This window comes from Sorex fumeus, unplaced genomic scaffold (genome assembly GCF_029834395.1).
Source record: "Sorex fumeus unplaced genomic scaffold, SorFum_2.1 ptg000168c, whole genome shotgun sequence".
NCBI lineage: Eukaryota > Metazoa > Chordata > Mammalia > Eulipotyphla > Soricidae > Sorex > Sorex fumeus.
Window position 1 is genome coordinate 909,604 of NW_026606225.1, and position 27,186 is coordinate 936,789.

Here is a 27,186-nt window from a genome sequence, read left to right on the forward strand (position 1 = left end):
AACAAATCTTCTGTTTGTAAAGACTTTGGCAAAGCCTTCATTTCGTCCTAACTCTTATTAAACATAGGGAAATTCATACTCGAAAAAAAAACATACGTAAGTATGTGAGAAGATCTTTACTCATACTCAAGCTTTGCTTTGTGTAGAACAATTTATCCTGGATTGAGGCCTTAAATATGTAAGGACTGCAGGAAGATTTTCATGCAATTAGAATAGCTTTCTTAACAGAAACATTGACAGTGGAGAGAAACCTCATAAGTGTTAGGAATGTAGAAAGGTCTTCAGTTTGTTTTCAGCCCTTACTGAGCGTGTGAAAAGTCATTTTGCAGTGAAACCTTATATATGTAAGGTGTATGGGAAGGACTTTCCTGGATCCTCAGTCCTTTTTATGCATAGGAGAATTCACACTGGAGAAAAACTATACATGTGTAAGAACGTGGGAAGCCCATTATTCGCACCTGCGGCCTTTAAAGAGAATACTGGAGAAAATCCTGTAGGGAAGGAATTGAGGAAGACCATCATGTTCCCTCAAGCTTTAGTAAATATAAAAGTTATGCTGGAGCAATCACTTCCATAATTACAATGGCCGGGGTCAGAAAATGAATCTTAGGCAAAACAATTTTAGTTTCAACGTGTGAGGGATTGATACAGTAAGGAAGGAAATAATCCTGGTATGTGTGAAAGCTTCCTGTGATAATAGTACCAGAAGTGAAAGGTACTTGCTGATGATCACCTGGACCATGGTTATGGCAGTGTCCTGGCATTTCAACTTGCCAGTAAGTTAACTGGTAAATAATGTTTCTTAGTGATAAAGCAAGGTGGAAGGAATTAAATACGAATTAAATAGGTACAAAAATGCATTTTGCTGGGTACTGTCAAGACTCACCATGGTTTCATTCTTTGCTGTGACTCTGACTTGGCTCAGAAACCCTGGTTTGTGGGGCATTATGGCCGAGATCAACCATGATGCTGCAGTGAACCCTTTTGACATTGGATAGTCAGCCAAACCTCCATTCTTCAGGCCCTTCTGCATTATGTTATGGGAGCCACATCCCGCTGTGCTGTCCATAATTTGTGTCCAGGTCACTCACATGCAAGGAAGCACTTCACTAGCTGTAGCATATCAGCACTCATTGTATTCAGTTTTCCATTGGATTTACACAAACATTGAGGGTAAATGTTTTGAGATTTTTACTTTAGGAGCAGTAAAATCTTAACAATCGAATATTCACCCAAATAGTAAACACCATGTAGATCTGTGCCAAAGGCCAAGCCAGGCTGAAAAGTGACCAGTGTGGTTTGCTGCCTGTTAGTCCCATGCATGTCTCCATTCTAGGGTTTGATATATATATATATATGCTATGTTTTGTGTACTTACTTATGTATTTTCATTTTTGGGCAAACCTAACAGTTCTTAAGGGTTACTCCTGTTGGTTCCCAGGCCAGTATTAGGGATGTCAGGGACTGAACTCAGGTTGACTGAGTTCAAGGCAAGTGCCCAACCCACTGTACTACCTCTCAGGCCACTGTTGGTTCTGAAACTACCTCCTGTGGCTTAGCTTGTAGACATGAGTCCACTGCCCTCGTGTTCTTAAGGTTTAGAAGCCTTTCCTCCTGTTCCAGTGTCTCTCCGGCAATCTGTGTTGTTACTAGATCCGTTCCTCTCTGTATCTCCAGGGCTTGCTTCAGAGTCACTGTGTAATACAGGATTGGGGTGAAAGATAGCCCCATGACAATTGGGCCCTAGCAAAGCAAGTCCCAGCCCATATCACCGCCTACACCTGCGTCACCTGACAACACCAAGTACCCCCATCTCCTCCTTGCCCCTGGAATTCATCAAATAAGGCCACAAGGCCGGAGAAGGCCTAATGAGGTATTTCCTTGCCCTCGAAATCCGCCTAATAAGGCCATAAGGACAGAAAAGACCTAATTGGTTGCCCGTTGGGATGGCCTGGTGACCTGTACAAAAGAGAGTAGCTGGTGCTGATGGCTTGTTGCAAAATGACTGGCTGCCTGCATGGAGCATCTAATGTGATAATTCAAATGTATTGGGTGATTTGTGCGCGGGCTTTTCTGAGACGGCAGGAAATTGCCCTATAAAAAGCTCCCTCTGAAGCGGCTCGGGGCTCTCAGCCACTGACGGTTTTTGGTCAGGCTGTGAGCCCGAGCATGCTCAAATAATCCTCTTGCTTTTGCATGAACTTGGTCTCTCAGAGTTTTCCTTGACAGGTGAGGCTGTCCTGAGCTCGGACCCTAACAGGGGGACTTCTTTCTCCAGACCCCCGCTTTGTGACTGAATACTCTAGACACCACTTCTCTGCTCCTTTATGAGATCCAATTCCACTTGCAGTACACTTTTTCTTTTTGGGTCACACCCAGGAGTGCTCAGGGGTTTCTTCTGGCTCTTCTACACTCCTGGTCCTGCTTGGGGGACCATGTAGAATGCAGATGATTGAACCTGGGTCAGCTGCGTGCGAGGCAAATGTCCTATCCACAGTGCTATAGCTCCAACCAACCAGCCTTAAACATTTACCTGCATTTTCCTAGTTGTTTTCTGAGCTGCTGGTGTCTGGCCCTTTAAGGCGCTTGCAGAAGCGGAAGTGACATCACAGTAGGGTATTTAGGTGTTTGCGTGCTAGAGGCTGGGTCAGCTTCCATTTATACGCAGGTGAGGGGCGACGTGGGTGTCCCGCGTGGAAGGGGTCTGTGAAGGCGGGGTTTGTGGCAGGACACTAGCTGCCTGGCGCCTCCCGGTCTCTGCACTGTGAGGGGCGGGGCCAGGCCACCTTGGATGCCACTTTCGGGCTCCTTTTTCAATCCTTTCCCGAGATCCAGGAGGTCCTGCGGCTCCGTGCGGTTTGGTGGGGGACGCGGAGCTTTGGTGAGTGCAGTGGGGGCTGTGCCAGGGCGCAGGGGTTGCGGGTGTGAGTGCGTTGTTCTGGGGATCCCCTGCAGCTCCGCCGTGGGGCAGTGGCGGGTGGGCCCGGGGCTGAGCGCGGGGGCTGCAGAGCGTCAGGGCTGGGCAGTCCTGACCCTCCCAGCACAGGACTGCGCTGGGCCCTGTCCTGGGCGCTTTGGCCTGTACCTCCCTTCTGTAGAACCTGAGGATTCTCTTAGAGGGCCAGAGAGATAGCACAGTGGTTAGGGCATTTGCTTTGAACCTGGCCAATCCAAGTTCGATCAACTAGCTCCACCAGGACGGGTGCCTGAGCGCAGAGTCAGACGTTTCTCATCCATATCGCCGCTGGTGCCTCCAAATCTATAAAAGGCCTGTTCATTTTTGAGCGGCAGGGGGACAGCTCCCCAATGGTAAATGACACTGTAGCCCTCGGTCACTATTCATTAGTGGCCTGGATGTCCAGAGCCATCCTGTGTGTGTGGATCTAGGGGTGGTTTCGGTTTGCAAATGAAAATTTACTTTTGGGGTATTTTTGGGTTTTTTGGGCACATCTATGGAAGCTCAGGATTTACTTCAGGAGCAGCACTCTGCAATTATTATTTTTATCATCTTTAGGGGTCACATGGCATGCCGAGTATCAATCTGGGTGAGCAAGGGAAGCGCCCCTCCCAGCTTGCTATCTCTGACTCCACGTTGCTGTTTTTTCTAACGTAGAATTTCTGTACCCTAAAATCAAGTTGAAAATTGCACCCCGACTCTTCATCTCTCCCTGATCAGGGCAAAACGCGGCGGTTACACTGAGTACTGAGAGTTGTCTTCAAATAATATGTGGGTATGAGCTGTGTGCATTTGGTGGCAATGATTGGTCTCCCCACCCTGGCCGGTGAAGGGTGGCAGAGGATCGAAGAAGGAAACAGGGGCCAGGCTCTTGGTGATATGCTGGATATTAACTTAACAGTGTTTTAGACTTCTTCTGTGAATTGCTCCTTTTGCTCCTCCCAGAGAAGCTTATCATGTCCTTGCTTACATCCCTAAATTAGTTAAAGTTTATCTTTAACCTTTTCTTTGTATTTTACCTCTCATTGTCTCAGTTCCCCAAGTCAGTCTTGATTGCTTATGAGCCATAACTCTCTCTTAATTCTCAGCTTCATATTTGTACTGCTTTGTAGTTGAAGTGCTGTGTATTTGTACCTGCTTTTCTGTTTCCCCTATAGCTTTTTATGTTTTTACTATACAACAATGTGTTTGGTTAAACACAGAAAGACCATCAATGCTATTCTCCTAATATTTGGGAGTTGATTGACTCTGAAGTTATCTACTCCTGGGAATAATTGCTTGGTCATCATTACTTGACCATGCTTCAGTTGGTGTAGTTCCTGACACCCCAAAAGGGAGGTTCTGCTGTGGGACTTGCATTGACCCGGGGCAAGTGGCAAAACTACGTGAGTTTCGAAATGGAACATTCTAGAAAGCATAAATGCATGGTCTTGAGGCAAACTGTTACAACTTTAGAGACAGGAGCCCCATGGGGAAGGACAAGCTGAACTGGCCTGAGGACTGAGTCTAGGATTTACAGTAAAAGCCTTGCTTGCTCTCAGAGCCCAGAGAATTAAGTGTTAAAATCCTTATTTGCTCTCAAAGCCCAGAGAACTAAGTGTTGGGATCTTTGTCTCTTACTGTGTTTATCCAAACAACTGCAAGTATTGATAACTTATACAACTAGGTGAAAAGATAAAAAGCAATGTAGATGTCCCTGGGAGACAGAGTGTCTCTTTGAGTGAATCTCTACCTGAGAATTTCCTCTGCCAAATGTTTATCTGTGTAAATGAACAGTCACTCCTATGTCCTTAGCTCATGCCTCCTCAGACGTTCTAAAAGTCTGGTAGCTGTTCTGCATTAAACGGGCCATTTTCACCATCAGGGTGTGGTGTTCTGTCTCCCTGTCTCTCTGTCTCTGTTGGGAAGGGACCCCCATTTTACTTTGTGGACTCACAGTGATCAGTTGCTCTTTATTCCATTCTCCTGCGCACCTATACCAGTTCCCCACTGCTCTTTATCCCTGTATTCACCCATGGTCCACAGGCTTTATTCCCTGTCCCACAGAGTTAGGGGTAGCAACTACTCAATGCCGTAATAACAATTTTTAATGTTATTTTAATGTCAAAACAGGCCCCTTTGGTAAAGTCTGTTTTCTATGTACCATGGGATGCTGTGCTACAAAAGTGCAGCCAGGAAGGAAATAATCCCTTAGTGTGTAACAAAGTTTTTGTGATGTCAGTCTATAAGGAAAAGTCTATGCCAGGGTTCAGCAATTTAAACTTGATGTGGATGTTAACACCACAGGGAGTTTGCCAGATGGTACTCCCTGTGGCATACCCAATATGCCAAATACCAGTAACAATGATGGGTCTCATTCTCCTAAAGAGCCTTGAACATAACACTTTCTTAAAAATCTCAGTGCTAGGATGAAAGAGATGTTACTGGGGCCTGCTCGAGGCAATCGACGAATAACAGGATTGTCGTGATTCGTCGTGATTCGTGGATGTTAACATGTACTTTTTATATTTTCTGGTGAAAGCCAGGAGGAAGGTGAATTAAAGACAAAAAAAAAATCCCCTTCGCTCAGGGCTATCAAGGCTCACCCTGTCTTATTCTTTGTTGTGACTCTGTCTAGACTTTTTTTTTATTATTTTTGGTTCACACCCAGTGATGCTCAGGGGTTACTCCTGCATCCACAATCAGTAATTACTCCTGGCTGTGCCTGTGGACCATATGGGATGGCAGGGATTGAAACTGGGCTGGCCCCATGCAAGGAAAAAGTCCTCCCCCTGGACTATCGCTCCAGCCCCTGTGACTTGGTTTTGAGGCCCTTGGTTTGGGGGATGATGGAAGAGAAACAGCCACACCTTCGTTCTTCAGGGCCTCCTGATTCGTATTCTTTGGAGCCACACCCAGCTGAGTCCTAGTCCTCGCTCTCAGCTCAGTCATCCATACCTGTGGTACTCAGGATCATTATGGGGTTACCGTGGCTGGAGTCCTGATGGGCTGTGTGTAACCAGCTCCTTCCCTCAAGCCATCTCTGCCTCCCATGTGTTCAGGTACTTTTTAACGTTGCGTAAGTACAAAGGATAAATGTTTCAGAAAGTGTTATCTTAGTTAAATGGCCCTGGCAAGGTTCTTTAATGGAGTGCCGTGAAGACAGTTTGTTTTTAAATTTTAAACTTTGTTTTTCCCATCTTTTTGGGTCATATCCTGAAATACTCAGAGATTACTCCTGGTGGTACTCTGGGAACCCTGTTAAACCTGGTGCAATGCAGATGTCCTGTCTGTTGTGCCTACTCTTTGGCCCCTATTGGAAACAGTTTAAAAGAACATTCCTGTGTTTAGAAAGACAGGAAAGGATGGAATGGGTCCCTTGAGTCAAATGTCTGACAAATGCCCGGAATATGGGTCAGCCCCCCACAACCCAGCAGGCTGATCCATTTACCTATGATTACTTACAAGGTTGGTCACGTTCCTGGATCACCCGCCCCAAATTCAATAATCACTTAATCACTTAACTTAACTTCCCGTTAGTCGTCGATTTGCTCGAGCGGGCGCCAGTAACGTCTCCATTTGTCCCTGTCACGTGCTAGTGTAGCCCAATGGCATCTCTTCGCTCCGGGAACATGGAGGGCCTCAAACCGATCGTTCATGATCTTGACAAAGAAGTCTGACCATCTGGTAGGTGGGCGGCCACGCGGTCTCTTGACATCCCGTGGAATCCAATCAGTAACAACTCTAGTCCAACGGTCATCTTTAAATCTCATTACGTGACCAGCCCATCTGATTTTCGACACCTTGGCATATGAGACAGCGTCCCTGATCCTTGATCGTCGATGGATGTCAGAACTCCGGATTCGTTCTCTCATTTGAGTGAAACGTGATATTCCAAGCATAGCTCTTTCTATTCTTCTTTGGGAGACCTGAATGGCGTTCTCATCTTGTTTGCGTAGGGCCCAGGTCTCTGAGGCATATGTTAATGCAGGAAGAACAGTGGAATCAAAGAGATGTGCCCGGAGCCGGAGGTTCTTCGTCCTCTTAGCTATTTCTTCGACGTTCTTGAAGGCGTTCCAAGCCGCTCTCTTCCTCCTGTGCAGCTCGGGTGCCAGGTCATTTGTCATGTTGACCTCTCGACCTAGGTACACATAGCTGTTGCATTCGGAGATGGTCGTTCCATTGAGAGCGAATGGGGCGTCAGGAACAAGGCTGTTTCTCATAAACATTGTCTTCGTAAGATTCAGCTGTAGTCCTACCTTTCCACACTCACGGTCAAAGTCGGCCAGCATTTGTGCCGCTTGGCTGATGTTTGGTGTTATTAAAACAATGTCATCAGCAAAGCGGAGGTGGTGTAGTTGCCGACCATCTATCTTCACTCCCATTCCTTCCCAGTCCAGTCGTCGCATGATATTCTCGAGGGTGGCACTGAAGAGTTTCGGTGAAATGGTATCACCCTGCCGCACCCCTCTCTTGACATCAACGATCACTTCTTTGTAGAATGGTGAGATCCTGGTAGTGAATCCGCAATACAGCTCACAGAGGATCCTGATGTATTGGGCTTGAATGCCCTGATTGGCTAGGGCTTCAATGACCGCTTCTGTCTCAGCAGAATCAAAGGCCTTCTTTAAATCAATGAACGTTAAGCAGAGCGGCATCTTGAACTCCCAAGAAACCTCAATGAGCTTGGTTACCGTGTGGATATGGTCGATGGTGCTGAATCCTTTGCGGAACCCGGCTTACTCGCATGGTTGTCCTTCATCTAGTGTTCTGCCAATCCTATTCAGGATGACTCGAGTGAACAGCTTGTAGATGACAGACAATAGGCAGATCGGGCGATAGTTGCCAATGTCATGGATGTCTCCCTTCTTGAACAGTAGTACGGTCCTGCTGGTTTTCCATTGGGACGGAACCTTGCATTCAGACAGGTAGCGAGTGAAGAGCCGAGCCAGTGTATTGATGAGTACTGACGGCAGGTTCTTCAGGTGTTCAGGTCTGACCTTGTCTGGGCCGGGTGCTGTTTGCTTCTTTACCAAAGAAATGGCGTGTCGGATTTCAGAAGGGAGAACGTTAGGAACGACATACCCATCCTGTGGAATTTGGTATGTCGGCAAGTGGACATGGCTATCGAAGAGATTTGAGTAGAAGTCATGGATAATCTTCTCCATTGCCGTTCTGGAGGATGTGATGGATCCATCAGGACGTCGGAGGGCAGTCATCTTGGTCTTATAGTTGGCGAAGGACAGGCGGGCCTTACGAATACTTTTCCCGGCTTCTGCCGCATCTACCAGCACTTCTGCTCTTCTCTCTTTGAGGTCTTCCTTTATCGCATCTCTGCACTGCTTTGCGAGCTCGGACGTTAGCTTGCGGTTGCCTGAGGCATGCGCCAAACCACGCTGGCGAATTAGCTCAAGAGTTTTCGAAGATAGGCGACTTTTTGTGGCTATCTCTCTCTTGGCGTTCCTCGCACATTCATTGAGGTGCTGAACCAGTCGATCGTATTCCTCGTCAATGTTGTCAACAATGGCATCTTCCCATGTTGCCGCAATAGTACCAAAGAGTTCCCAGTTGGTGGTCATTCTGGGAGTTCTCTTTTTGAACTTTGCAGCCCTTTCTCCCCGCTCTGTGAAGTAGAATTTTGCACGAAGGAGACGGTGGTCCGATCCCGTTCGAAATTTTGGGACAACAGCGACATCAGTCAGGCAAAACCGTCGATTGAATATGATGTGGTCTATTTCGTTGTGGAATCGTCCACCGGGAGACTCCCATGTCCATCGTTTAGATTCTGCCTTCTGGAACTGTGAGTTACCATGAATGGTCTTGGTCGACATGATGAACTCAGACAGTCTCTCACCCTGTTCGTTCCATTCTAGGCCATGGGTCCCGATGTGAAGTTCTTCAGCTGATCTTCTCGGTCCTATCTTGGCATTAAAATCACCCACAATGATCTTGTAGAAGGTGTGGTCTTCTTTATAGAACTTCTCTAGCTCCATGTAAAACTTCTCGATTTCTCTTTCATCATAATGAGATGTTGGTGCGTAGACAACGAAGATAGAAACTGCAGGCAGTGAGCCACATCTATTCAAATGTAAACGTCCGATTCCGGTTGTTAGGCATTCGAATGAATCAATGCTCTTGGCCAAGTTTGTGTTGACAAGGACACCGACGCCTCCAACACCTCTTTTATCGCATGTTCCGAGGAACAATTCTTCTCCGGTGTCGAAAACGGCATGGTGAGATTCGTGCCTTCTTGTCTCGGTCAGACCAATGATGTCGTACTTGATCATTCGCGCTTGTACCATCAGGTCCTCGATGGATGCATCTGATGCTAGCGTACGTGCATTGAAAGTACAGACGATCATTTTTGTGTTCCTTTGTTGTGGCAGCCTAGGTCGGCCTTGAGATTTTGTCGGCCTCTCCTTTCTCATCCTTCTCAGTGCTGCCATGTCGGTGAAGCCTTCAGGGTCAGGTGAATGAGAGCAGTTGTAGTTACTGGTTTTGGCATATCGAATACACAGCGGATAGCTTGCCAGGCTCTTCTGTGCGGGCGAAATTCAATAATATTACAGAAAAAATTAAGTGTTGTATTTAGAATTAGCAAAGTCCCCTCAATGTAGTAGTCACCAGAATCATAAAAAGGATTCAGATCAGGACAAAAACGGCTCCACGGTGACCAAAATGGCTTACTGCCCATTAGCCTCCATTTTTAGGGTCAGAATATGTGATTTTTGTGCAGCCTGGCAGTGCTCAGGACCTACTCCTGGCTTTGCTCTTCGATGGTGCTCAGGGGACCATTTGGAATTCTGAGGTTTGAACCCAAATTGACCCCATGCAAGGCAAGCGCCCAAGCCACTGTACTAACCTCTTGCCCCATGGTCTGGATTTAAAATTGTGCTTCTGATTCTTTCCTTGTAGGTAAGAGTCCCCTGGTTCAGTGTTTTCAAGGGGTAGTGCGTTGACCATACAGTGCTCTCTGATGTTCTTACCAGCCTCTGCTCCTCTTCCAGTGTCTGTCCAGCTCTCTGGGCTGCTGCTAGGCCAGTCCCTCTCTGCATCTCCAGGGCTGGCTTGCAGTCACTGCTTTCAACGCATCTTGATTAATTCCCAAAGAAACTCAGCATCTGGTGAATTGTACCAACCTTCCTGTTTTACCTTGAATCACCCCAGCTGCGTTTTTCCTGATGGACTGTGTGTGAGAGCACTGGGTCATTGTTTGACTGACCAATACAGGATCAAGGGTCTTCTTATCCCCCACGCCCCCCACTGTGTGACCCACCACTCTCCACATTCACGTCTCTACACCTTTATCCAGTCCATCCCCTTTGAAGCACAGATTCACCTGGGTGGGCAAAAAGGGTCTCTGCATCTGGACCAGGGTCCTTTTTAAGGCTCAGGTTCTGGCAGCAGTGGAAGTGGCGTCCCAGGCCAGGGACCTTTGGATATTTTTTCTCTTCCCATTGTGGTTGCCTGATCAGGCTGCCATTGCTCTGGTGGTAGAGGAGGAAATGGAGGCCCTTCATGGAAGGGGGATTGTCAAGACCTATTTTTTTGTCAGGACGCGAGTGGCGGTCCGTGAGCGCCCAGTGCCTCCCGTTCTCCACCCTGAAAGCACTGGGGCCGCTCCAGCTTGGGGGGGGGGGGCTTTTGTGCTTGTTTTTCTCTCATTTCTGATATCAGTCATTTCCTGAGGCATGAGGGATGCTTTAGGGGAACCCAGAGGCTTTAGGGGGTGCAGGGGTTGCGGTGTGTGTAGGTGATCATGGGGTCCCCTTTGGCCACCATCACCTTCAGCTCCATGTATGGTCAGCAGCAGGTGGGCGTGGGGCTGAGTGCAGGGGCTGAGCTCAGGGCCTGCGGGACATGCAGAGAGCAGGGCTTGGCTGTCCCGACCTCCCAGCATGGGACTTTGCTCTGCCCTGTTCCAGTGCATTTTGACCTGGCATCACTCACTCGTGTAGAACCTTCAGATTCACTTCAAATGGCAGGGCCCCAGTCCCTCCCCCCCCCCCGTTGTTGTCTGTTTTTTGACTGGGTTTTACTAAGGCATGCGGGTCCCGGGGCTGAGATCTCCAAGCCTGCTCAGGATCGGGGCTGAGCATCCTCCACCCAGATCCTCCAAATTCCAGTAGGCAAGCGTCACACCCACCAACTGGCCCCCTGAAGCCGTGTAATCCCATCAATGCCCATGACCCAGAGACTATAAAACAGCTCCCGGAAGAGAATAGTGCACAGTCTCCTGCCCCCACACCTGGCTGTCCTCGCCAGGGCCCCTTGGAGGGGAATGGGTTGAGTTTCCCTCCCCACCCTGACCAGGGCTCCAGCGGCCGAATACCTCCAAATCTAGCCAACCATATGCTGAGACCACTCTCCACACGCATGAAGGTACTGGCAGAGGAACAAAGGCATGCGGGTCCCGGGGCTGAGATCTCCAAGCCGGCTTGGATCGGGGCTGAGCATCCTGAACCCAGCTCCTCCAAATTCCAGTAGGCAGGGGTCACAACCACCATATATAATGTTTGTTGATGGTACACACCTGGCAGTGCGCAGAGCTTACTCCTTGATTTTCACTTTGATGGTGCTCAGGGCACCATTTGGAATTATGAGGATTGAACCCAGATTCACCACATACAAGGCAAGTGCCCACCCCGCTGTAATATCCCTCTTGTCCAAACTCTGGATTTGAAAGTGTGTTTCTGAAATTGCCTCTTGTGGTTTTTCTTTTAGGCAAGAGTCTACTGGTCAGGCGTTTTCAAGAGGTAGCATGTTGGCTGGACAGTACTCTCTTATGGTCTTACCAGCCTTTTCCCCTTTCCAGTGTCTGTCCAGTTCTCTGAGCTGGTACTAGGCCAGTTCCTCTCTGCATCTCCAGGGCTGGCTTCAGAGTCACTGCTTTCACCCCATCTTGATTACTTCCTCACGAAACTCAATGTCAGGTGCCTTGTACCAACCTGCCTGTTTGACCTTGAATCAACCCACATGTTTTTTTTTTTTCCCTGATGGACTGTTTGTGAGAGCATTATTTCAATGGTTGACTGACCAGTACAGGATCAGGGCTCTTGTCCTTACCTCAGCCCCCCACTGTGTGACCCACCACTCCAGCAGCTGCCTCTCCACTACTTTATCCAGTCCAGTCCCCTGAAAGCACCAATTTACCTAGATGGGGACAGAGGGTCGCTCTGCATCTGGACCATGGCCCTTTAAGGGTCCTGTCGGGTGCGGAAGTGATGTCACAGAGCTGGTACTTTCAGCATCCTTTCTATTCTAGTTCTGGTTGCCTGGCTCAGGCTGCCACAGGTCTTTTGGGTAGAGGAGGAATTGGTGGCTCTTTATACAGGGGGACTGTGGAGGCCGATTTTGTGGCAGGATACTAGTGGCCTCCCAGTCACCTGCACTGTGAGTGGCAGAGCTGGGACAGATTGGGGGCGCTTTCACCTTTGTTTTTCATTTGCTCCTGATATCCAGGTGGTTCCTTAGGAATGGCAAAGGCTTTAGGGGGACCCAGAGGCTTTGGGCAGTGGAGTGGGGCCTGTGCCAGGGTACAGGGTTCGCATGTGTGAGCAAGTGATCGTGGGAGGGTTCCCTTAGCCAGTATCGCCTCCAGCTCCAGGAAGGCTCAGAGGTGGGTGGGTGCTTGGCTGAGGGACCTGCACAGGGCGGGGCCTAGCCCTCTCAAACCTGCCAGCACTTGGCTGAGCTTTGCTGTTTCTCAGAACCTTTGGCCCTGGCATCACTAGTGTAGAAGCTTTAGATTCACTTCAAAGGGCAGGGCCCCAGCCCCCTTGCAGCAGGAAACCCAATTCTTCTCAGTGCTTTGTTTGGCTGTTGTGATGGGAAAATGCCACCCAGTGGCTCATTCCCTGTGGGTGGGTAAGGTTTGCAAGTGGAAATTTTTTTTCTTTTCATTTATTTATTTATTTTTGGGTCACACCTGGTGATGCTCAGGGGTTACCCCTGGCTCTGCACTCAAGAATCACTCATGGCGATGCTCAGGGGACCAGGTGGGATGATGGGAATCAAATCTGAGTCGGCCGCATGCAAGGCCAATGCTGTGCCGGCTCTGCTATTGCTCCAGCCACTTCATTATTTTTTGGTTTGGCTTGTGTACCATATCTGGAGATGCTCAGGGTTTACTTTTGGGTCTGCAGTTGGGAATTCCTGTTGATGGTACGCGGGAATCATATGGGATGCCAGGAATTGATCTGGGTTGGCAACGTGCAAGGCAAATTCCCTTACCCGCTTTTCTGTCTCTCGTCCCAACTTTTTGTCTTTCATCTAGGTTAAGAATTTCTGCTTCCTAAGGGTTAGTTGCAAAGCACTATGAGCACTGTTTCGTGTGACACTGTCCCAACATATAAACGTAAACAAACAAAAAAAAAATCCTCATTGATCCTGACATTGATTCAATGAGGTTAGATGATTTCAATGGCCCCTGCATTCTCAGCTTTGTGGGGACGCAGCCTTGCGTTCATATATGCATCCCGAGCTCTGTACTGAGCTACAACCGAACCCAGACTCGGGTGTATTTTTACGTGCTTGAAACTGATGCTTCCTTTTTCTGTATAGAAATTATTTCCACTTAATGTGTTCTTCATTGAGTTGAGAAAAAAATGGGCAGACGTTGATGACAACACTTCTGTCAATTTTGCATGTCCTTCTTCCAAAACTATTTGGTCATTCCAGGAAAAGTCATAATTGTATTTGCATGGTGGGAACGATAGCCATCAAACCTGCAGGGTTCTACATTTTTTTTGATATGGAGACTCTCATGAAACCAAGACGTAATCGGAATCCCCTTTTGCTGTTCTCCAGGGAAGCAACCAGCCTCAGTGCAAAGTCTGTGACCCTGGGGACTGTGACAGTATCGAGTGAGCAGCAGTGCCTGTATCACCGTGGGGATTCTCAGACAGGCCAGAACTCTTCAGATGGGAAAAGTTCCAAGGCTGTTAGCAGCACGAACACAATTTGAGTCAGCTGCCATGCAAGTGTGATCATCTGAATATCCACACAGGAGAGAAACTGTAGACATGTAAAGAATGTGGGAAGGCTTAGATCGATCCTCATACCTGATTATACATAGGAGAATTCATACAGGAGAGAAACGCTATTCATCCAAGGAATATGGGAAGACCTCAAGACTTAGTATGCATAGGAAAATTCATCTAGAGAAACCTTATTCATGTAAGTATAAGGAATGCATGAAGACCTTTATTTCCTTTCTAGGGGTTTCTGTGCATAGGAAAATTCATGCAGGAGAGAAACCTTACTCATGTAAGGACTGTGGGAAGACATTTCCTTTGTACTCAGAACTTACTAAGCACAGGAAAACGCACACTGCAGAGAAGCGTTATATACGTAAGGACTGTTGGAAGGCATTCACTTACCCCTCACTCCTTATTACACATACGAACATTCATACTGGAAAGAAACCTTATGTATGTAAGGCAAGCAGGAAGGCCTGCATTATGTCCTCAAGCCTTAGTGATCACAGAAAAAATTATATGGCAGACAGCTTAAGTATAGAATGACTGTGGGGAGGCCTTCATTCAAAGTTGATGTCTTACTAAACAGAAAATTTCATACCAGAGAGAAAGCCCATACATGTTAAAAAGGCCTTTGCTCTACATTCAAGACTTAGTATGCATAGGAAAATTCATAGTGGAGAGAAGTCTTACATATGTCAGAAATATGCGAAGGCCTTCACTCAACCCTCACCTCTTACGATCCACAGGAAAATACAAACTGGAGGGAAAACTCATGTTTGTCAATGTAGGAAGGCCTTTGTGTGCCTCTCTAGCCTTTGTAGTCATTGTAAAATGCACATGGGATGAGTTGACCCCGAAGAACTATCCCCAAGTTCAGAACAATCCCCCTAGGGAAGACATGTTTTATTTAGACCAGGAAGGTTAGGGGGACTACAAAAGTGCAGCCAAGAAGCTAAGAATCCAGCATGACAAGCTTCCCGTGACATCATCCTATAAGGGAAAGATACTCGGTGATTATCACCAGGGCTATAGTTATGCCAGTGTCCCCGCATTTGAACTTCACATGTATGTTAACTTGTAAATAACAGTCTTGGTGATGGAAGCCAGGAGGAAAGTGACTAAATAAGTACCAAATATAAGTAGGAAAATCCTCTTGGAACAACATAAGCTTTTAAAAATTAACGAGACAATCTTACCAACCCTACAACCAGATAGAACAACGTTTCTATCTGGTTTTCTCCACCTATTGATATTAATATTGCAAATTTGTTATCTCAAATTTTATTTTATTTTTTTTTACCTTTTTTGGTTACATCTGGCGATGCACAGAGTTTACTCCTGGCTAGCCACTGGGGAATTATTCCTAGCGGTGCTTGGGGGACTATATGGGATGCTGGGAATCGACCCTTCGTAGGTCGCATGCAAGGTATTGCCCTACCTAATGAACTATCGTTCCAGCCCTGTTTAAATATAGAATTGTATCAAAAATTGGTGTTTTCTTTTTCTTTATTAAATTAAATAAATAACCACCCCTCACTCTGGACCGTCAAGGTTCACCGCTGGACCATTCTTTGCTTTGATCCTGGCATGGCCCAAAGGGGTTTGCAGAGACCAACTGCAGTGCTGCAGGGAATCGTCTTCAATCAAAAATCAGCCAAACCTTCATTCTTCAGGCCTTTCTGTGTTATATTGTAGGGCGCTGTGCTCAAGCCCTACACCTGGCTCTCAGCTCAGAGCTACATACCTGGGGGAATTCTCATATGTTGTGGAGCACTGAGGTTGGAATATAGGTTGGCGTATCTGATAAGCACCTTTTTAACTTTTGCATCGTTGCATATTTCGTATTCTGGGATTTTTTTGTTTTTTGAAGACTCAACTCAGTGTTTAGAATGTGTATTTCCAAAAACTACCATACTAAGAAAATGTTCCTGAAAATCTTCTTTCATAGGGTGAATGAGAGACAGTTTAAATACATTTTATTGTGCATAGAAGAACTTGTGCCAGTTTTTTGAAAGGGGTCCCTGGAGTGAGATATTTTACAAATGGTGGGGCCATGGGAGAGACCTCCAGCTTTCCCCTATCTTAGCAGGCAATTGCATTCACCTGTGCTTACTGACAGGACGATCACGATCACGACCATCCTGTTATTCATCGATTGCCTCGAGCAGGCCCCAGTAACATCTCCTTCAGCCTAGTCCTGAGATTATATTCAAGGCTCTTTAGGAGAATGAGACCCATCATTGTTACTGGTATTTGGCATATTGGGTTCGCTACGGGGAGTTTGCCAGACTCTGCCGTGTGGGCAGGCTACATTTGGTAGCCTGCCAGTTTGTCCAAAGTAGGAATGAGATAGTAAGATGTCTTAATAAGATGTCGCGGCCACGCAATTCCGGGGGCTGGTTTTTATAGTTTCTAGTCTTGGCCGTTGATGGGATTACTCGGCGCCAGGGGGCCAGTTGGTGGGTGTGACCCTCGCCTACTGGAATTCGGAGGATCTGGGTGGAGGATGCTCAGCTCCGATCTGAGTAGGCTTGGAGATCTCGGCCCCGGGAACCCGCATGCCTTCGTTCCCCTGATGGTACCTTCAGGTGTGCGGAGAGTGATCTCAGCATGGTGGTGGCTGGTCCTGGAGGTCTTCGGCTGCCAGAGCCCTGGTCGGGGCGGGGAAGAAAGCTCAACCCACTCCCCTGACAGGACAGGTGGTCTTATTCCTGAATCATACTCCTTTCTCATTTCAGTACTATTACAGATAAGGAAACCAGAAACATTTACTTTTCCTTTTTTTTGGGGGGGGGATCACACCTGGCAATGTACTGGGTTTACTCCTGGCTCTGCACTCAGGAATTCCCCTTGGTGGTGCTCAGGAGACTATATGGGATGCTGGGAATTGAACCCAGGTTGGCTGCATGCAGGACAAATGCATTACCCGCTGCGCTATCACTCCAGCCCCAGAATAATTTACTTTTGGAAGCAGTAAAATCCTGACAATCTAGTGGCCACTCGAATGCTAAAAGCCACTTAGATAGCAAGGCTATAAAATGATCTGTAAGATTTGCTAACTCTGAACTCTGTGTATACCTCCATTCTGGGATTGGTTCTTATGCTAGGTTTTATTTTTTTAGATAATATTTTTTATTTGGGGGCCACACCTGGTACTTCTTAGGGGTTACTCTTAGTCAACATTTGGGATGCCAGGAATGGAGATCAAGTTGACCAAGTCCAGTGCAATGTACTGTTCCCACCTGATTCATACTTTGTATTTGAAAATGTGTTTCTGAAGCCTCCCCATGGAACATTCCTTGTAGGTAGGTGTCCACTGCTTGCGTGATGTCAGAGGGTAGAGCGTTGAACCTATAGTATTCTAGGTGCTCTTAGCAGCCTTTTTCTCCTGTCCCAGTTTCTCTCCAACTGAGGCGTGGCGGAAGCTTTATGGGGACACGCAGCTTTGGGGGGCGCGGTGGGGGTTGTACTGGGGCGCAATGTTGCGGGTATGAGCGCGTGGTCCCGGGGGGCCGCTGAGGCCATGATGGCCTCTACCTCCGTGATGGGGCAGCGGCGGATGGGCGGGTGTTTTGAGGGGCTGATCTTGGGGCTGAGCACTGGGATGTGGTACCTGCACAGGGCGGGGAGCTTGGCTGTCCCGAAACTCCTGGCAGTCCCATGTTGAAGCCTTTGGCCCTAATCTTGTAGTTTTAGAACCTCCAGATTTGAAGGGCAGAGCCGCAGCCTCCCCTCATCCACCAATGGCAAGGGTCCCCTTGCTGTTCATCATTTTCATTGCTGCCGTGTTGGTCCGCGACATTCAGTGGCAGTGGACCTGCAGGTGGCTGGGGTTTGCTAGTGAACATGTTCTCTTGTGGCTATTTTTGGTTTGGGGGTTCTTTGGGGGGGCTGCTGTAGGGGGCATCCTCGGAGATGCTCAGGGCTTCCTCTGGATCTGGGCTCAGGTATGATTCCTACTGGTGTTGCTGCGGGACGTAGGTCCGCGGAGAATTTACCGGGTCAAGGCAAGTGCCCTACAGACTTCATTGTCTGTCCAACCACAGTATTGTTTTTCTTTTTTTCTCTTTTTTTTCCAGATCACGAGTTTCATCTCCCTCATGTCAAGTTGCAAAGCACCCTCCACTCTTCATCTCTTCCTGAGCAGGTGACCCGTGGCTATTGGGATAAATACTGAGGGTAAATGTTTTTGTTGTTTTTTAAATTTTTTCTTTTTTGTTTGAAGGAAGATACTTGTTTATTTTTGTGTGTTGGGGGGGCTTTGTACAGGACTCCTGGTATTTTTGGAAGAAATTTATGTAGGAAGGGGCGGAACAAAAGTACAGCAAATAATTGCGTTGCACACAGTCAACTTGGGTTCGGTCCCCTGCATCCTGGTGATCCCCAAAGCTTCCAGAAGTGAAACCCTGAGTGCATAGTTAGGAATACCCACTGAGCAATGCTTGTTCTGGCTCAAAGGGAACACACACACACACGCACACACACACACATACTTGTACACACAGGAAACTTGTGATTGCAAGAAAAGAGAATAATAAGGATTCTGAGAAACTCTGGAAATACCAGAAAACAGAGTTTTCAGAACCCACTATTTTACTATTTAAATGTTCCTCGCTAGTTTGTCTTTGCACATGATTTTTTGTTTGTTTGCTTCCTTAGAATTGTCCTGTTGTTGCTGTAGTTTTGGCCACTCCCTGTAGTGCTCTTCCCTTACTTCTGACTCAGCTCAGGGATCACTGTAGCCAGGGCCTGAGTGGCCAAGTATTGTTCTTGGGTCAACTGAGTGTAAGACCACTCCGCCCCCAAACTAGAATATTTAGAGTATGAGTAGTCTTGAGAAGTTCCAAATGTCAGGCACAGTTCATATTATGGTCCTTAGTAAATCAATGCCTTGGTTATTTGGATTTATTTTCTATGAACCTGGGTGATTGCACCATTTTCAAATATATTCCTGCACAACAAGGAGCAAGCATAGGATGAGACTCACACAGATGTGCTGATTTGGGATTAGAGTAAATCAGGACTCAGATGAGCCCAGGTCCAGCGGGACAGAGCTCAGCTGTGCCACAGGCTCATCTGGACCCAGAAGTGACCTTGTTCCCATGGACAGAGTGCACAGGCGCATGTCCTTGTCCACCCTGCACGGCTGAAGGTTTGTCTACCCTAAGTCCCAGTCTTTCCCCATGGCAGAGCCACATTACAGGCTGTAGTTCCCAGGGGAAGCACTGCTGCCTGCCTGCAGGGGGTGCTGGTACTCAGGAACTCCTGAGGCCCCTGGCTGGGCCTCTAGGGAATTTTCTGTGCTCCATGGAGGAATCTGAGGGTCATAGAAGACTGCCATTTCCACTGCTTTCACCCCATCTTGATGACTTCCTCACACAACTCAATGTCAGGTGCCTTGTACCAAGCTGCCTGTTTGACCTTGAATCAACCCACATGTATTTTTCCTAATGGACTGTGTGTGAGAGCATTGTTTCAATGTTTGACTGACCAGTGCAAGCTCAGGAGTCATCCTTTTATCCCCAGGCCCCCACTGTATGAGCTAACACTCTAGCAGCTGCCTCTCCACTCCTTTATCCAGTCCATCCCCCTTGCAGCACGGATTCACCTGGGTGGGCACAGAGGGTTTCTGTATCTGGACCATGGCCATTTAAGGCTCCTGGCGGAAGCAGAAATGATGTTATAGATGGGCCCTTCAGAAATCCTTTCTGTGCTAGTTGTGGTTGCCTGGCTCTGGCCGCCATTGGTCTCCTGGGTAGAGGAGGAACTGGCGCCTGGCATGACAGAGAAACTGAGAGGCAGATTTTGTGGCAGAACGCAAGTGGCCTCAGGTGAGCGCTGCGCCTCTTGGCACTGTGAGTGGTGGGGCTGCACCAGCTTGGGGGGTGCTTTCGCACTTGTTTTCCACTGTTCAGGATGTTCAGGCAGTTCCTGAGGTGAGGTAAGGTGAAAGCTTTCAGGGGACTCAGAGGCTTTGGGTGGTGCAGTTGTGGCTGTGCCAGGTGCAGGGGTCGCAGATGTGAACAAGTGATCCTGGGGGGCCCCCTTGGCCACTATCTCCTCCAACTCCTGGAAGGGTCATAGGCCGGTGGTCCTGGGGTTGCAGAACCTGCAGAGGGCGGGGCTTAGTCCTCCTGAACCTGCCAGCACCGGACTGTGCTTGGCCCTGTCCGGAGCCTTTGGCCCTCGCATCCTTAGTGTGGCACCTTCAGATTCACTTGGAAGGGCAGGGCCCCAGCCCCACTGCAGCAGGAGACCCAGTTGTCCTCTGTGCTTTGTTTGACTGCTGTGATGGCGTGGGGCCACCCAGTGTCTCTGTCCTTACAGGTGGATGAGGTTGGCAAATGCAACTTTTTCATTATTATTATTTCTGTTCGGCTCATGTACCACATCTGGAGGTGGTCAGGGTTTTCTTTCGGCTCTATAGTCAGGAATTCCTGCTCCTGGTACTCGGGGACCATACGGGATGGCTTGAATTGATCTTGCTTGACTTCATGCAAGGCAAGTTCCCTACCCACTTACTGTCTCTGGTCCCAGCTTTTGTGTTTTTTTTCCCCTAGGTCAAGAATTTCTCCATCTTAAGGTCCAGTTGCAAAGCACCCCACACATGTAATCTTTCCCTGACCAGACGACCCCCAGCTGTTGTGAGTACTGGGGGTAAAGTTTTGTTTTCCTTTTGTAAGAAAAATAGTTGATTTCCTGGGAGGGGGTGTTGTTGGGGAAGCTTTGTTCAGGGTGACTCCTGATGTGTATAATTCACTTAGAAAGGACCAGAGCAATAGTACAGCAAGTAGGGTACTTTTCTTGTAAGCAGCCAACCCCGGTCTTTCTATGTCCAGTAATCCATATAGGCCCTGAGCCCCACTAGGACGGAACCCTGATCCCAGAGCTGCAATAATCCCTGAACACTGCCAGTTGTGGTCTAAAATTGAAACATGTGCATGCACACACACACATATACACACAAAGAGGATGTGAGAGCAATGACAGAGGAGTAGTATTCATGAGAAAACATGAATTTCTGCAGAATAGAAAAATACAGAAAAGGTGGCTTAATGATCTACTTTAAATGTTTCACTCTAGAATTTGTCTTTACCCTAAGTATTTTAGGCTTGATCAGTAAATTTCTACTTTTGCTCCCCCCAGAGAAGGTTATAGTGCTCTGATGAGCACTCCTAATCTATCCTTAAATCATAAAGGCAAACCTTCAGGTGACTCTGGACTTTGTATCTGTAGTCATTTATTTGCATTTCTCTTTCCACTGTAACCAATATAATCAATAATCTATCACTATAGAGCAATGTTCTTTGCTTCAAAACAGAAAAACCGTTCATTCTAAGCTCTTAATATTTGTGAATTAATTGACTCTAAAATATATTTACTTTTGGCCATCCGTCATAATTACTTGACTCAGTCTTCAGTTGCTGTAGTCTCTAGCCCCAGAAATCTGGATCCCAGCCAGCTTTTAACCTTAGCTCCTGGACCCCAGAGAAGTAAGTTTTGGAATGCTTCTTTACTGTGTGTATCGATAATTTCAAATATTAATAAGAAGTAAACTTAATTGTTTAATATGTACGAGCAGGGAAAGAGAAAAGCAACACAGATGCATATAGCCCCTGAGCGAATGTCTCATTATAGTCTCAGACACAATGTGTCCTTGAGTTAGTTCCTCCAAAGAATTGTCTCTGTTGAAACGCTTGACCTCTGTCAATGGTAGATCACAATACGTGTAGTTCTGTACCTCAGGCGCCCTCAGATGTTCTATAAGTATGCTATTTAGTTCTGAATTAAAGGTTGACTATGCACTATCCATTGGCCATCAGTTGTTTTTGTCCCTGTGTCTTTGTTTCTTTGGAGAGAAGAACACCCAACGTGTTACCATGTGACCTACCAACTCACTATTCTTTACATCTGGTGACCTGGTGTGGGCGCCTCAGAATTCACACTTGAGTTATTTTCATTGTTGTTGTTTTGTTTCATTAGAGTTACCTTTTGAAGTTGAAGTATTTTTGGTAAACACCCTTCATTGTCCTTGACTTATTCCTGCCTCTGAACTCAGGGATCATTTCCTATAAAAGTAGGGGCCCATATATATTCTAATATATTGAGTCTGGGTCAGCCAAGTGCAAGGTGAATGTCTTACCCGCTGTATTACAACTCCAGGCCCCAAGATATAATATTCATGGTTTAAAAGTAGAATCACCCTAGAAATTCCATTTGTTAGACACACGTAACATCATGGTTATAGTAAACACCCTGGTTATTTGGAGAGTTTTGTGATACAACACACTATTTACATGGTTTTCAGAGTGATTCTTGCAAAAATAGGAGCAAGTGCTGGATGAGGCTCATGTGCTGATTGGGGGATTAGAGTAAATCACGACCAGGATGGGTCCAGGTCCAGAGGGTCAGAGCTGGGACATTCTGGGGCCTACAGGTGCCCAGAAGTAACCTTGGTGTCTGGAAGCGAGTGCCTAGGCCCATGTCCCATCCACTCTGCAAGAGGGCAGCTGAAGTTTTGTCCACCATGAGTCCCTGTGGCTGCTCCCACAGCAGAGCCAATAACGGTGCTGTGGTTACTGGGGCATGCAGGGGCTGCTTCTGTGCGGGAGCTCCTGGCCTCAGAGTTAGTCTCTGGCCTTAGGGACCTTCCTGTGTGGTTCCCAGGGTAGAGTCCCGGGGCTCAGGCAGCACTGCGGTTTCCTCCCCTGTAGACCTCAACTGCTGTTGTCCAGACAGGCAGCCGGGTCACAACCTACTTCTCTGTTCCCTGAGAGACAGGAACATATGGCAGTGTCTCCCCATGGATGGTTCTGTGAGCCAGTGTCCAAAAATCCGGCTGTTCACTACCTTTCTGGCTCCAATGCAGAGACTTCTGGTCAGGAGGGGCCAGGGCTGGTTGTGCTCCTCTCTGGTGCCCACGACTCAGGTCCTTGCACGGAGCCTCCTGTTGGCCCACAGGAAAAACAGGCAGGAGATGGAGAGATGGCCTCTGCCACACCATCTTCAGGCAGGAGAGTGAGAAGATGACGCAGTGCACTGACATGTAGCACAAGCTTCCCAGGCCGATAGACTCTGATTGTTTCAGGAAGGAGACGGGGGATCCGGCTCCTTGCCTGATTGATCAGTTCTCTGTTTGAAGCCACTGTTCTGTTTTTTTTGTTGTTGTTGTTGATTTGAATGGGCCACATTAATGGTGCTCCAGGATCACTCCTGACAGGACTGGGGGACTGACCATATGGAGTACCAGGGGTCCAACGCCATTAGACTTATTTGTTTGGGTTTTTTTGAAAGATGTTGAAGGGGAGGGGCCATACCCAATGATTCTCAGGTTATTTCTGGTTCTGTACGAAGGAATTCCATCTGCCAGTGCTCGAGGAACCATAAGGAACGGCAGCGTTTTCTACATCTATTGATATTGCAAGTTTGCTCATAAATTTTAATCCTAAAATTTTATTAGCAGTTGGAGATTTTTCTCTTTATTAATTAAATATATTCATACATACATATCGCAAGAAGGAAATCCAGAGTCTTACCCTGGGAGTAAAAGACACTTATCCTTACAGGGTACTGAAACTGAAAAAAATTATATTATTTTTCATATCAATAAAGTACTTTAATTTTTCTTCTATTGAAAGCAAATACAAGTGGTAATTGTTTCAAAGAACTGGTTTGTCAGTTCATGTTGTGTATTCAAAAAATGAATGAATATGAAGCCCCCGCTCTCCCCTCTCTCTCTTCTATCCTCCCCGCCCCCCGTCGTCGCCTGAATCTGATGGTCTTGGGATGCTTCCCCCACGCTTGGACAGCTGGCGGCCATGGGTGGATGACGGAGGCAATGAGGGCCAGGCTGGTTGGTATCAATTGCAGTTTCTTCCAATCTCATTTCATTTCTCCTCTGATTCTCCTTGCATGAATCTCCTTCATTCCTTTTGGATTTTCCCTCTCGGATTCTCTCTTGATTTTTTTCCCTTGCCGACTCTTACAGCCTTAGTTATCTCCCAAATCATGAGAGAATTGGGGTAGCAATTACACATAGGCGAGGTCATACAATCAATGGATGTATGGTCCCTCTCTCAGAGGAAGCTTCTTCTAGGACAAACTCTTTCAGCAAGAAGATCCACCTAAAGGTGAAAGCCATCTATGGGTGCGTTTTTCCTTCTCTTATTCCAGGAACCATATAAACATTCATCTTAATTATACTCCTTAATAAAATTAGTCATTTTGTATGGACACAGTAATAGATACATTAAGCTGGCGACATCTTACTATAGATCTCAGACTACAGTGTTCAGGTCAGATTAGTCTTTCTTAACCCTAGCATGGTACCAATCTAGTTGTTACTTTTGGATCATCACAGAATTTGTCCATGACCATGCTCTTAACTTATATGGCTCTTTGGTCTAGCCCATTTCGATGCCAGGGTACCTCACAGCTAGCCCTGGGTCCATACAGTCCCTCATTGTGACACTGCCTTTGGGGTGCTAGGAGGCTTAGATTAAGAAAGCAGATGCCCCGGTATGAAGCATTATTTGGAGTCAATTAACTCCCAAGTTACAGAGTATTAACTATCTTCCTATGTGTATACGGAAAGGACATTGCTCTAAAGTAACTATGCAAAGGACATAAGGAGAAAAGAAAAGCAGTTTTTCACTCAGATTTCTGAGGATTCAGACCTTACAAATTAACAGAGTCTGATTAGGAGAAAAAGGTGAGAGGCCAGTTGGGAAAGCAAATCACAGAGAAGGAAGGTACAGAGAAACACATAAGAATGGGAGTGCCTCAGAAGCACTGTGGTAAACCTAAGCTCCCTGTGGCAAGGGAGGAAGGACATACCAATGTTAAACCTAAAGTGTTTAGAGCTATAATCGAAGAAACAGAGGAATGGGAGTGCCTCAGGAGCATTGTGATGGGTGTAATCCAATAAACTTTAAACTCCCTGTGACAAGGGAGAATGGACATACCAGTGTTAAACCTAAAATGTTTAGAACTATATTTCCAACAGAATAGTGTAGTGGTTGGGTTGGAGCGATAGCACAGTGGGTAGGGCGTTTGCCTTGCACGTGGCCCTTGAGGCTGCTCTGAGTTCGATTCCTCCACCCCTCTCGGAGAGCCTGGCAAGAGTATCTTGCCCACACGGCAAAGCCTGGCAAGCTCCCCGTGGCGTATTAGATATGCCAAACACAGAAACAGCAAGTCGCACGATGGAGATCTGCTTGAGCAAATCGATGAACAATGGGAGGACAGTGTGGTAGTGGGAAGATAGGGGAAGTTGAAGATAGGGAAGGTTGTGCTGCGTCCAGCCTTCTACACCATCCCAGAGCTGACTCTCGGAGCCAGAGAGAAGATCGCCAGCACTAACAGGTCCTTTGAAGGCCCTTCACAGACATCCCAGGGATTTGGGATGTTGGGTCCCCACACCATCAAATCTCGAATTAACTCCAAAATTTGGAGTGTTTGTTCACACCAGCTTGCAGGCTGTTCTGCTAGCCAAAGCAGCAGCCTCCCAAGAGAAACACAGTCTCTTGGTTAGAAAAAAGCCCATCTTGATGCCACTGTCCTTTTCATAAGCACACACAAAATTAAATTCACCAGACCCACATCCTGGTACCCCATAAATTTATATAAGCATAGTGAGGCAAGCGTAGTTTCCGAAACAAAGTAAAGCGAATGCACAAATAAATCAGCTATTAATGTTTACCATCTCACTTTGGGGGGACCCTAACCTATTGTGCCCATTTGCACTCTGTGACTATCTGGCAATCTAGTGGGATGATTACAAGAAATTATGTTTATGGAATAACTCCGCTAAACAGTAAACTTGTAAACTAAATTAATTTCATATTCTTACTGTAACAAGCACCAAATCATCATAGCCAAACAATAGATCAATAGATCAACATGTCTGAAAAAGAGGCTTTCTCCTGCACAACTACTATACAGTTATTCTTGCTCACTGGTTCAAATTTTGAAGAATTATAGCTTAATAAATCAACAAGTACTAAAATATTAAAAGACTATTTAGCTGCACAGCAGTTAAGGGACTTTCTGTTCATTTGCCTGATCCATTTAGAATCACTGCTATGTAGACTTCGAGCAGTGTTTGAAGAGTTGCTGCGTATAGCTCTCAAGGAATAACTGGAGCGCACCCTTTGCTCTGAACACACACAAATACAGACACAGGAATTTTTTGTGTACACAAATATCTTCCCAGTCATCACCAGTCCCTGAGTCCTCTTCTGGGCTACACCTGACCCTTTTCTGAGCCACGTGATTCACTTAGTTTCTAGCTTTCTCCTATCTTTGTGAAAATAAACAGTTGAAGCTACTCAAGACCTGGACTTTCAGTGCGATATAAATGAACGTGGGGACTCAGAGGTCTGGGTGGCTGTTTGCAAAGTATGTGAATTTTAGTTCCTTCATCAAAACAAAGACTTCTGAACGACATGCTAACTGTCCAGTCCGTCACTCTCCATCTATCCCAGACCTGGCAAACATCAGATGTCCCAATCACTTGATCCTAACCCAGAAACGGGGGAAAATGAACCTTTCTGACCAGGCAAGTACCTGGTCAGGAATATTTGAAGCCTGGCCCTTTAAGGCTCTGGGCGCACTGCTGATGACATCAAAGAACCGGGATCCTCTTTCCCTGCCTGTCTTGGGGGTCCAGCTTTGGTGTGGAAGGTGAGGATGAGTGAGGGGGCACCCAGGGGGGCGGGGGGGAGGGGAGGGTCCTGGAAGGTTGGTTTCCCACCGGCCGTCCGAGGGGTCGCTCTGAGCACCTGAACTTCCGCGTTCTCCGCCTTGTGGGCGGCGGGGTCGCTCTGTGGCGGTGGCCCGCGGTGGCAGCCCCTCACCCGGGACGCACCGAGCGCTCATGCCTAAATCAGCAGCTTTTAAATCTTGTTTATAAATTGATTTTTCAGGGAAAAATGGTCGTTTTTACTGAGGAGAAAGATGCATATGGGGGGAACGCTGCCGGCCCGGTTAGATCCGGGCACCCCACAGCATCCCGGACCAGCCTGGAGTGAGACCAGGGCATGGGGCCAGTGATGGGGTGGGTGGGGGGAGGGGCAGGACACTTTTCTCTGCTTGGGACTCAGAAGCATTTGGCAGAGCCTTTGCTTTTCACTTGTTCCTTGTGCATTCAGTTGGTTCTTGGAGTACAGGGAGGTAGGGAGCTTCTCTTTACTTTTTCTTTTTTTATTTTACTTTTTGGGTCACACCCAGCGTGGTTTCCAACTGGATCTTCGTTCAGCAAGCACTCCT